This window comes from Protopterus annectens, chromosome 4.part0 (assembly GCF_019279795.1).
Source record: "Protopterus annectens isolate FY-2018-M chromosome 4.part0, PAN1.0, whole genome shotgun sequence".
NCBI classification, from domain to species: domain Eukaryota; kingdom Metazoa; phylum Chordata; order Ceratodontiformes; family Protopteridae; genus Protopterus; species Protopterus annectens.
The window spans coordinates 1,667,300,872-1,667,316,512 of record NC_056733.1 but is presented as its reverse complement, the minus strand read 5'-3'; positions in this window follow the sequence as shown (position 1 = coordinate 1,667,316,512).

The following is a 15,641-nucleotide window of genomic DNA, read 5'->3' as shown; positions in this document are numbered from 1 at the left end:
TCTGCCATAAGGCGATTCTGGATTAGGTGGTGCATGAGTTGTCTATGGATACATTTTTCCATAATCTTTGCAAGTGGAGAGAGTATAGCTATTGGCCTATAGTTGGAGAATTCAGTAGAGCTGCCTCATTTGTGAAGTGGGATTACATAGGATATTTTCCAGATGGTGGGAATTTTAGCTTCTACTATGGTTCGATTGATTAGTATTGAGACGGGGTAAGCAATAGCATCAGCTGATTTTTGTAGGTACTCAGCAGGGAGTTGATCAGCAGAAAGTGTACTGGGCTTTAATTTTTTGATCAAGGTACGGATAAGTGAAGTGGTGACTGGTTGGAAGCTGAACGCGAGTAGGTTTCTAGGGGTGCTACTTTCAGGACCAGGGGAGCTAGGAGGTAGTTGGCTAGCTAGGGCTTGAATTGTCTCAGTAAAGAATTGGTTAAAACTATCAGAAACATCTTCAGGGGTTTTATCAATAGTAGCAGCAGGGATTGGGGTTGAAGTTTGTCCAGGATGTAGTAGATTATTTAAACCTGGTCAAAACTTCTGAGGGTTATTTTGATTTACTGTCTGTAAATTACAGTAGTATTGTTTTTGTCTTGTAAAATTGATTTTTTGGTTTCGTTCCTGGATTGCCTGTATTTAATGTGATCTTGAGGGTGTTTACAAGAATGCCATAAAGCCCATGCTTTGTTTCTAAGGGTAATTTTGAGTTTAGACTCTATAGAAAGCCATGGCGCAGTTTTTGCCTTTGTTCTCTTTGAACGAACAGGTACATGCAAATCAAGGATCTTAAGGAATTTGTTGTTAAAGTATGCTACTGCTTCCTCTAAGGGGTGGTGTTTTAGAATAGACCAATTACATGAGTTTAGTTCTTGTTGGAATTTGGCAGGGTCAAAGTTTTTATTGTTTCTAACCTTTCTGAGTAAGGGTTGTTGGGAATTAATGGTTTTGTGCTTAATTACATATGTGAGAAAGTGATCGCTTAGGCCATCCTCTGCAGGATCCTCCTCTATTTACTATTGTAGCTTGAACATGGCCATATTATATGAATCTACTGCATTTGTAGCCAGATAAAGTTAATTGGCAATTTCAGATGTACACAGGTTAATTTTATTTTCTGTATATTGCAACTTGTTATATGTATGATAACTATAGTTTAGAGACATCTCAAGATCCCTTTTCTAATTTGGCTACTATACATTGTTAAATACTGTCTGATATTCTTTTACTATGTTTAGAATATTTTGTGCAATGTATTTTGTCCAGTATTGCCAGTTTACATTTTTACCTCTTAATTCGTTTAGTAGGTCAAATGTTGCACTATAGACTGTGGCCAGATAAAGCTAGTGGTATTAAAGATGTACAAATAGTCATTTTATTTTCGATATTTTGCACCCACTAATGTAAATAAGTGTAATGTGCATTAATCTTAATATCATTTTCCTTATTTGTTAACTGTTCTGTACATTTTTTAATGTTTGCATTATTTTACTTGGTATGTATGTTTAGAATATTTCCAATAAAAAAATGTTTGTTTGGTATTACAAGTTTATACTTTTACCTCATGATGTGTTTAGTATGTCAAATGTTGTACAAAGAATGCGTTCAGTATTGTCACTTTGCTTCTTGCTATATTTTAGAATGGCAAATTTTGCACAATGTTTTGTGTTAGTACTTAAGTAGTAATAATTGGCACTCTTGCTTAGAAAGTTAAATTTTGCAAGAAGTATGTTGCACTGTACCTATATATAACCTAAATGCCATCCTCTGCAGGATCCTCCTCTATTTACTATTGTAGCTTGAACATGGCCATAAAATGTGGAGGTCAAAAACTTTATTTTCATGTGGGAGACACAAAAATTCCATTGGAAAACTGTGACTGGGATACAAAGACGAGCACTGTGTGGATGCGCAGCACTAAATGGGAATTCACTTTGCATGGTTATTATGCCTTCCACATTCTGTCTGAAATGAATCCCTCCACTATTTAAATATCCAATTATTAGTGCTTCTCTATAAACTACTTGACTGTGAATCCCAGTGTGACAATGTGAGGTATTGCTAGCTATGCCAGGAGAAGTAGAGCTGTGTATGTATAAAATATACCAGTATAGCTAGCGAGAGTTTTGTAAAAAATTATATGTCATTTGTATATAAAGTTGATTTGTGCAGATGCCTGTATTGAAAAATGTATTTGTAAAGCTGTTGTGTTAAAATGTACCAAGTGTGTCCTGCTGAACAGCAAAGAAATGCACCTGTATGTCAGACTATATTATAACTGTTGAAACTAATACTGTAACAGAGGATATTGAAAGAAAACAGGTTAATCTCAGTCCAGCTAACTTTGAAAAAATAGTATGAAATCAAATTACATAACTTAGGTCATAAAGATTGTATCTTACATTTCTGACTGCAGCCGGAGAAGAAATGTCTATGCCAGAAAATGGTTTATTAGCTCCTATAGGAAGAGTGGAAGTGTTTTATTGTTTTATGACTTCCAGAAGCTACAACAGATCTTAACAAAGCTCTCTGAGTGTGTATTATTGACACATATGTGAGAGGTTTTAGGTCATTTGCTAGGAAAGGGGGTAGTATGATAACAAGAAGTCAGATGACCAGATGTATGTGATGTCATTCTGTAATCCATGACAAAAAAATGATGTTTTAATGCTAGACAAGACTGAATTTTCAAACCACTCTGTTTTTGAAGCCTGACATATAATGATCCTTCACCCACTTCATCTTCTGTTGCTCTAGTAAGTGACAAGGGAATAGTAATTCTTTAGATCCACCAGGAAAATATAGTGAGATCAGTTAAGTACTGTTTTTTCTGTATCTGTATGAATCTATTCATCTGTGTTATTTTAATATTTCCTGTGATTGAAATTCTGGTGTTTATTGGAGTTTGATATTCAGTATTGTCATGTTATTTTATTATTTATTATTAAATATATTTAAACTATTCATTGTGGATGGTTCTTTACAAAATATTTTAACATTTGAGAGTACTTATATCTATTTGGTTTCCCTGTGGCCACTCCTGAAAGCCTTACTGCATTGGTCAAACACTATCATTGGTATTAATATTAATTTCACTCAGTATAATTAGGTACCCTTGTACGACGCTTAGAGTATCTGGCTTTGGAGTGTCTGGTGACCATGTAACTACCTTATAGCCTGGGCAGAAGGGTTATAGCTAGTAAATCTGTGTGTGTGTGTGTGTGTGTGTGTGTGTGTGTGTGTGTGTGTGTGTGTGTGTGTGTGTGTGTGTGTGTGTGTGTGTGTGTGTGTGTGTGTGTGTGTGTGTGTGTGTGTGTGTGTGTGTGTGTGTGTGTGTGTGTGTGTGTGTGTGTGTGTGTGTGTGTGTGTGTGTGTGCAAATCAAATCTCCAAGAGTGTGTGTGTGTGTCAGCTACTAGGAACAGGGACACAAAGTACTGGTTTCACAGAGAAGGTGATGGAGGACTTGGCTTGGACACTCGGCTGTGGACTCTACTCTACAGCTATGCCAGTTAGGAGTCTAAATGGTTCCTTGGAGAGAAAGAGAGAGACAGAGAGAGAGAGAGAGACAAACAGAGAGAAATCCAGATCTTGGACTGAGTGTGTTCCGTGTGTGCTCTTAAGGGAAATTGTGCTAGATGGAGACAGATGCATCTGGAAATACTGGGTTTATTCATTTTTGTCCAAATGAATGTCCCTCTCCAGTGTTAGTAGTGAGGATTCAGACTCCTTTATTACTGGCCCAGAGAGGGGAGATCACACACAGTATATGCTTCTCTTTGTTCAGTGGCAAGCCAGATACACTTCAATGTCAATCTTGACTCTCAAGGAAAGTGAGGCTTGCTGTTGCTTATGCTACATCTGTTTGCAATATCAGTTTTTTTTTATTTGGTTGGTTGGCAAATACCTACCTCTTGATGTTTTTGCTGTGTGAAACTTGAAATAAAAGTTTAAAATTTGAATCTGTGTAGTCACTGTAAAAGTAGAATCACTGTAAACGTAAAGACTGATTTGAACAGTGTTTTATGCTAGCTGGAGTCAGAGAGCCATATAGTGGGATATTGGTATGGTGGAGGCATGATGGAGGGGCATGACGAGATAATGATGGGGGCAGGGATCATGAAGGGGGGTCCAGTTCAGTGTCCAGCCTAGGACCCCATATGACCATGATCCAGCTCAATCCTCAATAGAATCTGTCATAAAAAATTGTCAGAAAAGCTCTATATCCTAGGTCTCTCTAAATCCTCCCTTACTTGCTTTAACAACTACAGATCCAAGGTTTCAAGTTCTGAAATGGAAAAATGAATACTTATTCTTTCTCCCTGTCTCTGTCAGAGTATCCCAAGGTTCCATATTGAATCTACTTCCCCTGCAATTTTGCATAATCAACCAGGCTAGCCTAGTACCATGTGCAGAAGTCTCCACCTTCATCTTCTCGGCTGTTACCCTACCTAAGCTACAAAACAAAACCTTAGATCCTTTCACTGCTATTGAGTTTTCCCTAGAAAACTTGCAATTTTTACTTACCCTCACCCCCACAAATTCTCTTATTCACAATAGAGGCACTGTCAGATAATGAAATACTGCTTAACATCACTTCATTAAATATTACTAAGACTGAATTAGTCCCACATGCAAAGCTTCTAGGCATTGTCATAGTCAAGAATGTAAAACATGACCATTATATTTAGAAGAACTCAACAAAGGCAATGAAAGACTAGGCCTTCTCAACAGATCATTACTTTACCTTACACATAGTAGAAAAACATATATTCTGCTTGTGTACTTCTAATTGTCTTATATTCCTCTCCAATGTTCACTTACTTAAAATCCTCACAAGAACTTAAACCTGAGCAATGCTATAATAAAACTGCCAAATGTACTGCAAACCATCCATGCTGGTATCACTGCTATCTAGCCCTCAAATAATTCAACTTCAGTACTTTACTTACTCAGAATTAACTAATGCCCATAGTATTTTATATAAACCCAAAATTTCCCAACCTGGCATAGTATGCTGAAAGTAAAACTCAAATTAAGGAACTTCAATCAAAATGCAAGCTCCTCGTCACCAGAAAAACTCCTACTGCATCTGATAAGACAATTACTTCAAAAAGAAATGGAAGCATCACTTTTTCTCTGAGTCAAGTAGACAACTTAAAAAAACTTTAAATATCAAATGCATCTAGATGGTGCTCTGCATATCCCCAGTATAATACTTCCTCTGTTGTTCAGGCTTCCAATTTATAAGCCATACTTGAACAACTTTCCTCATGTTCTTTTGATATATGCTTAGTCACTCTAAGTACTACTACCTGCTCTATGTTCACCTATCTCTACTATGTAGTGACTCCAACCTGCTCTATGTGCCAAATCTTCAATTTCTTTAAAGAATAAAATTAATGCAAAGCTACAGCTTGCACAGACAAATTCTCACAGCTTCCTACGTGTCTGTACTAGCAATATTTGAATCTATAAACTATAAGTTACACATTATAATTTTCAAAGGTATCAAATGAACATATTTTTGCATTGTGTAAGTATGAATACACGCACACACACACACACACACACACACACACACACACACACACACACACACACACACACACACACACACACACACACACACACACACACACACACACACACACACACACACACACACACACACACATTCACACATTATTAATGAACTGTCTTGATGCACAAAATGCTTCAAAGTAATTAGAACTTTGTATTCAAATATGTTAACTTTGCTTGTGCATGGAATTGCTTGCTTATAGGAACATTTATGGAGCTTTTCTTCCAAGGCTCCATGTGCTATGTCAGACAGTTTTACCTTGTCTGAAATACTGATAAAATATCTGTCTATCTATATATCTATGTCTGTCTATCTATACTCAAGAGATCACATTCATGCAAGAAACTAAGATATTTTGAAGCAATAAGGATGAAACTGCCTATACTTGAAGTATGTGTGTGTGCATGTGTGTGTGTGTGTGTGTGTGTGTGTGTGTGTGTGTGTGTGTGTGTGTGTGTGTGTGTGTATGTGTGTGCATTTGCATCTATGAACGTGTGTGTGTGTGTGTGTGTGTGTGTGTGTGTGTGTGTGTGTGTGTGTGTGTGTGTGTGTGTGTGTGTGTGTGTGTGTGTGTGTGTGTGTGTGTGTGTGTGTGTGTGTGTGTGTGTGTGTGTGTGAGAGAGAGAGAGAGAGATACAGTGGAGCAAAAGGAACTTCATAAAATGTCCACTAAGAGACTTGAAACTACCATGCACAGATCGCAACTGCCAGATAACTGCTATCTATATCTGATATCTCAAATATGTAAAACCATGAAATGCAAATACTCACGTTTCTACAGTTAAATGCAATTAACAGATCAGACATAAAACAGTATAGAATCATTTTTATATGAGACACATCACCAACATCCCCAATGTGGGCAGCTTTCCCCAAACCTAAACTATTATTCTCACTCCAAGGGAAAAATACTTCAGAAAAAGCAATCATTAACAGGCAAATAATAACCTGTCTTGCTCTTTCTCAAGGGAATAGAGACACAAATCACATTATACTTAAAGCAGCAGAGTCACTCTTATAGGAAATGAGAACAGAGCAACTCAAAACAGTTGTATTTGAGCAATGCAGATGTGATCCATGAAATTTCATATAAGGCAACCGCAAGAAACTTCATAAATATGTGTACCCTGCATACCTCTCAACCTCTTGTACAAGAATTCTGCAAAAAGCAAAAAAAAAAATTATGAAGGCAATGGCCCACAATTCTGGACAGATTTTAACTATTATTCTTGTAAAGTTAGAAAGTCACTAGACTAACAGGTTTTGCGTTATCAAAGATTTTTCTGAAGGATATGAAGCCCGAAGCTCAAATATCTGCCTTTATTTAGCAAATTAATTCCTCAATGATTTGTCAGAAAATCACAAATTTTATGAGAGACAAAACAAAGCAAAAATATGAGACAAAAATACGGCCATTCTGTGAAATTCTGAGTAGATGAGAGATGGGATACCCTGCAGGAAGAAGTGAAAGGGGGAACATGACAGAAGCTTTCAGGAATTTCTGTAGGATCTGCAATGTTCTCAGATACAGCACCTTTCAGAAAAAAGGGAATGTGTGAAAATATCCCTGCTAAGGAAAAGGGTCTTTTTCATGAAGGTGTTAAATTCATCTACCACTGGAGAATCCAAAAATCCATGACTTCATATGACAGCCTCAATATGTAATTCTAGTGATAGGGTATTTGAAATATGTATCTTGCTGAGCTCTTAGGAATGATAGTTAAAAGAATCGAAAGGAAATTAAAAGCTAGATGTTCTAAATTGCTCCTGCCTTTTCGAAACAACAGCTCTGTATTTTGTTTAAGTTAAAATACAAGACATTGTTTCCTGCTTCTTGGAGACAAGTAGTAGATATCTATATCCTTCATTCTGTGCAGTTCAGCTGTGTTTCCCTAGGAAGTCGTAATGCTCATAAACCGCATGTATGCTCTAGATAGATCTTGGCAGTCATAGCATTCATTTTGTATTCATTTTCTTCATGCACACAGTAAAATATATCTGTCTGTTCATTTGTCATGAGGACGGAACTTGACAAATGTAGAAGAATGGAATGGTGTTTTGTAGTATAAGTGTAATTTATAAGTACATGTTTTTGAAGTGTGCTTGGTTGCATGCCGCTTTACAGTAGACCTAAATAATTTAATAAAATGCTGGCAAACAGTTTTAATCTGCCCATATCCTGCTGCATTAGCCCACTGACAAAATCTATATTCCCTTAACCAGCTGCATCAACCTGAAGCCCAATGAAGTCAATATTCTCTCTACTTTCCTAAGTTGAAATCCAGTCTTATCAAGAAACACCTCAAAGTTTATGGAGGATAATAAATGAGGTGATATGATGACCATGCCCTGGCCCAGCAATCAAGGAGCCTCAATCCTCACCACTAACACCAGGGAGGTAATTTCACAGAAGAGGAAAGGATAACAAAAACACACAGCAAAGTACAATTTCCCTTAAGTGCACACAGAGATCACAGTCAGTCTAGGGCTGGTTGCTCCCTTGCTCCCCAGGTCCCCAATAGGAATCCCCACTGGCACAGCTATAGGGTTCAGATCTCAGCCTAGCTGGCAAGTTAACCTCCAGTACCCTCTCTGTCCAACCAGTGTTTTGTGTCCCTGCCCAGGTATCTGACACACACCCACACTTTGAGATGAGTATTTATACAACTTCACCGACACTCCTGGGAAAGGCTGACACAGATTCGCTAGCTATGCCCCTTTACCCAGACTATACAGTAGTAATTACTGCCAGCACCAGCTTAATAATTATCAGCTACCCAAAGGCCCTTAAAAGGGTGTCCAGTTATTACTGTGCAATATTAATATCCAGTTGTTAATGTGACTATTCAGTCTAAGGCTTTTTTAGAGTGGCTTATTACAATAAACTCTATAAATATGCAATGTACTCTAGAGCCTACTATCTCTACACAAACCAGCCACAGGTAAAGGATTTTTTAAATATTTAATAATAAATAATTAAAACACAAGACAATACTACTACACCACAGAGATATCTAAGAGTTCAGAGATCACACAGAAACTTAAAATAATACAATAAGACAGGTCTGATGTCAAAGAGAAACACTTAATCTAACTTTCTAATCTTTATCTATTCTTAAGAGAAAACACAGTGCTAGCATCCTACTTACAGACATATAGAGCATAAGCAGTGCTGGGGTTGATGGTCCAAGACAAAAAATGCTTACAGTCTCTCTCTCTCTCGACAATAGTTTTTAAACTCACTAACACACAGCTCTGTTAAGGCCCTCCCAGATTACAACATTTTGACACTTAGGTTTTCCCAGTATACACATTACATCATTTTGACACTTAGTCTGGAGTTCCCAGACCAACAAACTGCATTATTTAGCAATCTAACACCTGCTCAGGAAACTACAACAATAAAAGACATTTCACATGTATACTCTAACAATTATTCCTTAAGTTAAGACAATAGAAAGAATGTGTTCAGCCAGCCACTTCTGCACCACTTTTTAGATAATTGTAACTTCAAAAAACATTTGAAATGCTTGGCTTGGTTTTCCTTATACCAGATGGCGATGTTGCAACAATCCTGAAGTTCACATTTTACAGTGTTTCTTTCATTTAAGAATACAAGCCTGTATTTTACATTTATATATACAAATGCTAGAATTATGTATCAAATTCTATTTGATTAGGCTAGCAGCCTTCGCCCATCTTTCCCCAATTTTCACATCCCCCCCCCCCCCGGAGAACTCAAGCTAGTTTTTCAAGTCACCCTTGAAAAATGCCACTTGAGAGGGTTAGGTCTATTTGAATGTACCTCACCCCATTCCCTGTCTTGAGAGCCCATCTGCATTGGCATTGCTGCTCCAAATGCGGTACTGCACTGACATACCATATGCTTGCAACTCTAGGCTCCATCTTAGCAATTTGGCATTTTGCTGACTGGATTTGTTTAACCATGTTAGAGGGTTGTGATCGGTCATTACAGTGAATTTTTTTCAATACAGATAAGGTTGAAGTTTCTGCAATGCCCACACTATAGCTAGACATTCCTTTTCTACAGCTGCATAGCATTCCTCCCTGGATTGGAGTCTACAACTGAGATAAACCACTGGGTGCTCTTCCCCCTCTGAAGAAATCTGGCTAAGTACAGCCCGCACCCCATGGTTCAAAGCATCCACTTGCACAACAAATTATTTGCTGTAATCTGGACTGGCTAACACAGAGGGTCCTCGCAAAGCTTCTTTAAGCTTCTGAAATGCCTGCTTACATGCTGGGGTCCACACTACCTTATCTGGCCTGTTCTTTCTTGTCAGGTCTGTGAAGGGAGCAGCTATGGTACTATAACTAGGGATGAACTTTCTGTAGTACCCTGCTGTCCCTAAGAATGCCCTCACCTGCTTTTTTGTAACAGGTGCAGGCCAGGCCTGAATAGCTTCCACTTTAGCAGGTTCTGGCCTTATCTTACCACTCCCCACTCTATGTCCTAGGTAGAGGACCTCTGCAATACCCACCTGACATTTGCTCGGCTTAATGGTCAGCCCTGCCCTCTGTAGTCTGCCAAGCACCTCCCTGACATGCTGAAGGTGCTCTGGCCAGGAATGGCTGTAGATGCCAATATCATCAAGGTAAGCAAGGGCAAATCCTCCTGCTCCTGCTAGGATATTATCCACCAGCCTCTGGAAAGTCACTGCGGCATTCTTCATCCCAAAGGGCATCTTTGTGAACTCATACAAGCCAAAAGGAGTCACAAAGGCTGACTTCTCTCTAACACTGGGAGTCAAGGGCACCTGCCAGTAACCCTTCTTAAGATCAATGGTTGTAAGATACTTTGCACCACCCAGCTGCTCTAGGGAGTCATCTGTCCTAGGCATGGGGTAAGCATCTGACTCTGTGTGACTATTTAATTTCCTGTAATCCACACATAACCTGGTGCTGCCATCCTTCTTTGTCACCAACACCACTGGTGAGGCCCAGGGGCTGTTGGAGTCTTGAATCACCCCTAGTTCCAACATCTACTGTACCTCTTCCCTCAGAGTCTGTTTGACTCTCCCAGGCACCCTATAAGGGGCCTGCCTAATAGGCCTTTGGGGTCCTGTATCCACCTGGTGCTGCACCAGGTGTGTGCTCCCTGGTTTCCCAGTGATCATGTCCCCAAATTCCTGCAACACTGCTTGGATTTCTCGAAACTGGGTAGGAAATAGCTGCTGGAACATTGCTACCCCTTCCACTGAGGTGTCAGCCCAAGCCTCACTGAGGAGATCAGTCCCCAGTTCTCCCTCAGACTCTTCCTGCAATCCACTGCAAATACTCAGCACAAGGTCCTCCCTATCGTGGTAAGGTTTAATCCTATTAACATGGTACAATTTGTGCCCCTGCCAACTGCCTAACACTTCCACCATGTAGTTAACATCACTTATCCTTCTTACCACATTGTAGGGTCCCTCCCAAGCTGCTTGCAGCTTGTTGTGTCTGACAGGAATGAGAACCATTACCTGCTGCCCCACAGAATATTCCCTAGCTCAAGCATTCCTGTCATACCACACCTTTTTCTGTTGTTGGGCTTCTGCCAGGTTCTCTTGGGCCAAGCACATGAGATCCCTGAGCCTTGTCTTGAGGTTTAGGACATATGCCACAACAGACTCCTTGTGAGAGTCACACTCACATTACCACTCATCTCGAATTATATCTAGAGGTCCCCTCACCCTATGCCCATACAGCAACTCAAAGGGTGAAAACCCTGTGGATTCCTGGGGAACCTTTCTGTAAGCAAACAACAGATGGGACAAATATTTGTCCCACTCCCTGTTAAACTGATCTGCAAATGCCTGTAGCATGGACTTGATTGTTGAGTTTAACCTATCAACAAGACCATTAGTCTGGGGGTGGTAGGGGGTGGTCTTCATGTGCTTCACCCCAGAGGACTTCCACAGACAAGCCAGCAGGTCTGACATGAAACTGGCACCTCGGTCAGTCAGTATTTCTTTTGGAAAACCCACCCTGCTAAAAATCTCTGACAAAACATTTGCCACCTTCTCTGCCTCAATGGAGGACAAAGCCACTGCCTCGGGGTATCGTGTAGCATAATCCACTATGACTAGGATATACTTTTTCCCTGTGGAATTTGGGGTACTCAGAGGACCCACAATATCCATAGCTACCCTCTGAAATGGTTCCTCAATCACAGGTAAAGGCATCAAAGGAGCTCTCACCTTGTCTCCTGCCTTGCCTACATTTTGGCACTGCTCACAGGTCCTGCAGTACCCTGTTATATCTCTGGAAATTCCAGGCCAACAGAAGTTCTGCAGAATATGCCTATTTGTATGTTTTATGCCCATATGACCTGCAAAGGGAATATCATTGGCTATGGCTAGAAGCACCAGACAGTAGGGTCTAGGCACTACCAACTGCTGTACTCTCTTACCTTCTAGCCCTCCCTCAGGGGTCCACGCTTTGTATAGTAACCCTTTGTCCCAGTATACAGATTCCCCCTTTCCTTGAGAATCAGGTGCCTTCCTAGCTACCTGCCTCAGGCCTTGCAATGTAGGGTCTGAGAGGTGAGCCTGTCTCAACTCCCTCCGTGTAACCCTTCCCAGCTCCCCTTCTACAGGAAGCCTGGCATCCTCTGACAGTGGGGCCTTACTGTCAGCCTGGATACTGCTACTCACCTCTACCTTTGCAGTTACCCTGTCCAATGGAACATCAGTACCCACAAGTAGCTGTGGCTCACATTCAGTCTCACTGCTACAGTGTAGCTCACTCCCTGAAGTAACCACCTCAGCAGTCCTGGTTTCAAGTATGCAGTCTGTCTGGGTCTCCCCCAGGCTACCAGACCCACATGCTTGTCTCCTAGCTTCACTGCATGTAACTGCATGAGTACATAGTAATGCCTCATCCAAATCCTTCCCTCTCAGGACATCTGCAGGATGGTAGTTATGTACCCCTGTTATCTCAAGACAACCTCCTGTTGGCATTTTGTCTTTCCCACTTACTGGCTCCCTCAACTTTGGTTACCCACCTTCCCTCCATGGACATCTGTATGCCACATGGCCCCACTGGTTGCATTCAAAATATTTCACCCTAGGTCCTGGATGTGTACCTGGACTAGTGGCTTCCCCTGCTACTGGCGGATTCTGTTGGGGCAGTCTGTGCTGCCCACCATGGGTTCCTTTAGACCCATGAGCAGTACTGGGGGTCCTCTTCCTGTGCAGGGCTGCCCTGCTGGCCAGGTATAGGTCTCCCTTCTTTCCCAACTCATCTAAAGTAGCACATTGACTATCAGCTAACCAGATCCTCATGTCCTCACACAAAGTACTAAGGGCTTGTTTCCTCACCAAAGGTCTGCCAGCCCTTCAAAAGTGGTGACCTGACATCCACTCACCCAGCTATGAAAATAAGTGCTCAGTTCAGCAACATATTCACATGCATTTTCATCTGCCTTGTATCTATGCTCAAGAAACGTTTTCCTATACATTTCAGGTGTTAGATTAAAACATTTTAACAGACATTTCTTTACAGCAGTATAATCAAAACAGACAGAGTCAGGCATTTGTGGTATACAAGTTACAGCTTTACCATGGAGTAAGGGGGTCAGGAACCGTACCCAGAGCCTTTGGTCAACATTATACAGTTTGCATACCCTTTCAAACATGTGAATGAAACTATCAAAATTATCCCCCTCTTTAAATTGCAGAAGAAATTTACTGACCTGTTGTGCTTCTGGGGTCCAGTTACTCCCTTCCCCATTACCTCCATGACTCTGGCAAAGAATCAGCATTTCCCTCTCATGCTTCCAATGATGCTCCTTCTCTTCGGCTTCTATCTCCAGATGCCTGGCCTCCAACTCAAGTCTCTTTAGCTCCAGCTGGATTTTTAAGTTCACTGCAGAAAGGTTGAGCTGTCCATTCTCCGAGAATATTGTATCTCCACTGCCAGTCTGATTGTCCTTCACAGAAAGGTTGGGCTGTCCATTCTCCGAGGATATTGTATCTCCACTGCCAGTCTGATTGTCTTCCTAGATGCTGTTTTCTGATGTAGCTTTAACCAAGGCTGAAATCAGGTCTGCCTTAGTCAGGTTTCCATGCACCAGTCCCCTTGCCTGGCACATCTCTACCAGCTGGCCATTTGTCAGCTTTCCATACTACTGTGCTGACATGCTGCCTGCTCACCATGACTAACTAAGCTAACAAAAGAAATAAAACAATTGTGATCTGAACTCTGAGTATATGCTGCATGCCTGATTTAGAGTACAAAACACCTTCAGAGATCACTGTACATAAGCTACAGGATTCACTCTACCCACACCACTACAAGCCAGTTAGTATTTGCCAACTAATTAATATGTGATGTGGATATCCCACCACTGCCAAACAGACATGTGTGAATATCTTATCCCAACCACTGCCACCATATATGTGATGACCATGCCCTGGCCCAGCAATCAAGGAGCCTCAATCCTCACCACTAATATCAGGGAGGTCATCTCATAGAAGAGGAAAGGATAACAAAAACACACAGCAAAGTACAATTTCCCTTAAGTGCACACAGAGATCACAGTCAGTCTGGGGCTGGTTGCTCCCTTGTTCCCCAGGTCCCCAATAAGAATCCCCACTGGCACAGCTATAAGGTCCAGATCTCAGCCTAGCTGGCAAGCTAACCTCCAGCACCCTCTCTGTCCAGCCACTACTTTGTGTCCCTGCCCGGGAAGCTGACATACACCCACACTTTAAGATAAGTATTTATATAACTTCACAGACACTTCTGGAAAAGGCTGACACAGATTCTGTAGCTGTGCCCCCTTACACAGACTATACAGTAGTAATTACTGCCACCACCAGCTTAATAATTATCAGCTACACAAAGGCCCTTAAAAGGGTGTCCAGTTATTACTAGACAATATTATTATCCAATTGGTAATGTGACTATTCAGTCTAAGGCTTTTTTAGAATGGCTTATTACAATAAACTCTATAAATATGCAATGTACTCTAGAGCCTACTATCTCTACACAAACCAGCCACAGGTAAAGGTTTTTTTTAAATATTTAGTAATAAATCATTAAAGCACAAGGCAGTACTACTACTTCACAGAGAGATCTAAGAGTTCAGAGATCACACAGAAACTTAAAATAATACAGTAGGACAGGTCTGATGTCAAAGAGAAACACTTAATCTAACTTTCTAATCTTTAGCTCATCTTAAGAGAAAACACAGTGCTACAATCCTACTTACAGACATATAGAGCATAAGCAGTGCTGGGGTTGATGGTCCAAGACAAAAATGCTTACAGTCTCTCTCTCTTAACAATAGTTTTTAAACTCACTAACAAACAGCTCTGCTAAGGCCCTCCCAGATTACATCATTTTGACACTTAGGTTTTCCCAGTATACACATTACATAATTTTGACACTTAGTCTGGAGTTCCCATGCCAAGAAACTGCATTATTAGCAATCTAACATCTGCTCAGGAAATTACAACAACAAAAGACATTTCACATGTATACTCTAACAATTATTCCTTACGTTAAGACAATAGAAAGAATGTGTTCAGCCAGCTGCTTCGGCACCACCTTTTAGATAATTGTAACTTCAAAGAACATTTGAAATGCTTGGCTTGGTTTTCCTTACAGCAGATGGCAATGTTGCAACAATCTTGAAGTTCACATTTTTACAGTGTTTGCTTTCATTTAAGAACACAAGCCTGTATTTTACATTTATATATACAAATGCTAGAATTATTTATCAAATTCTATTTGACTAGGCTGGCAGCCTTTGCCCATCTTTCCCCAATATTCACAGGTGGTGTCAGTCAAATTTTGTTTACATGTACCATAAACTAGGAATATCTTGTCTGTGCAAAGTAAGGACATGGTATAAATCAGTGAGTGAGAGGGGTCAGAATGCAACATATATATATATATATATATATATATATATATATATATATATATATATATAAAAAGAAAACAAGCACTGTCAGTACATCCTCAATACATGGATACTGATGCCGCCAGGTCTTCTTACAGCCTTATCAACTGAGCACACTTGTCTCAGCAGTCAGTTGTTCATGACTC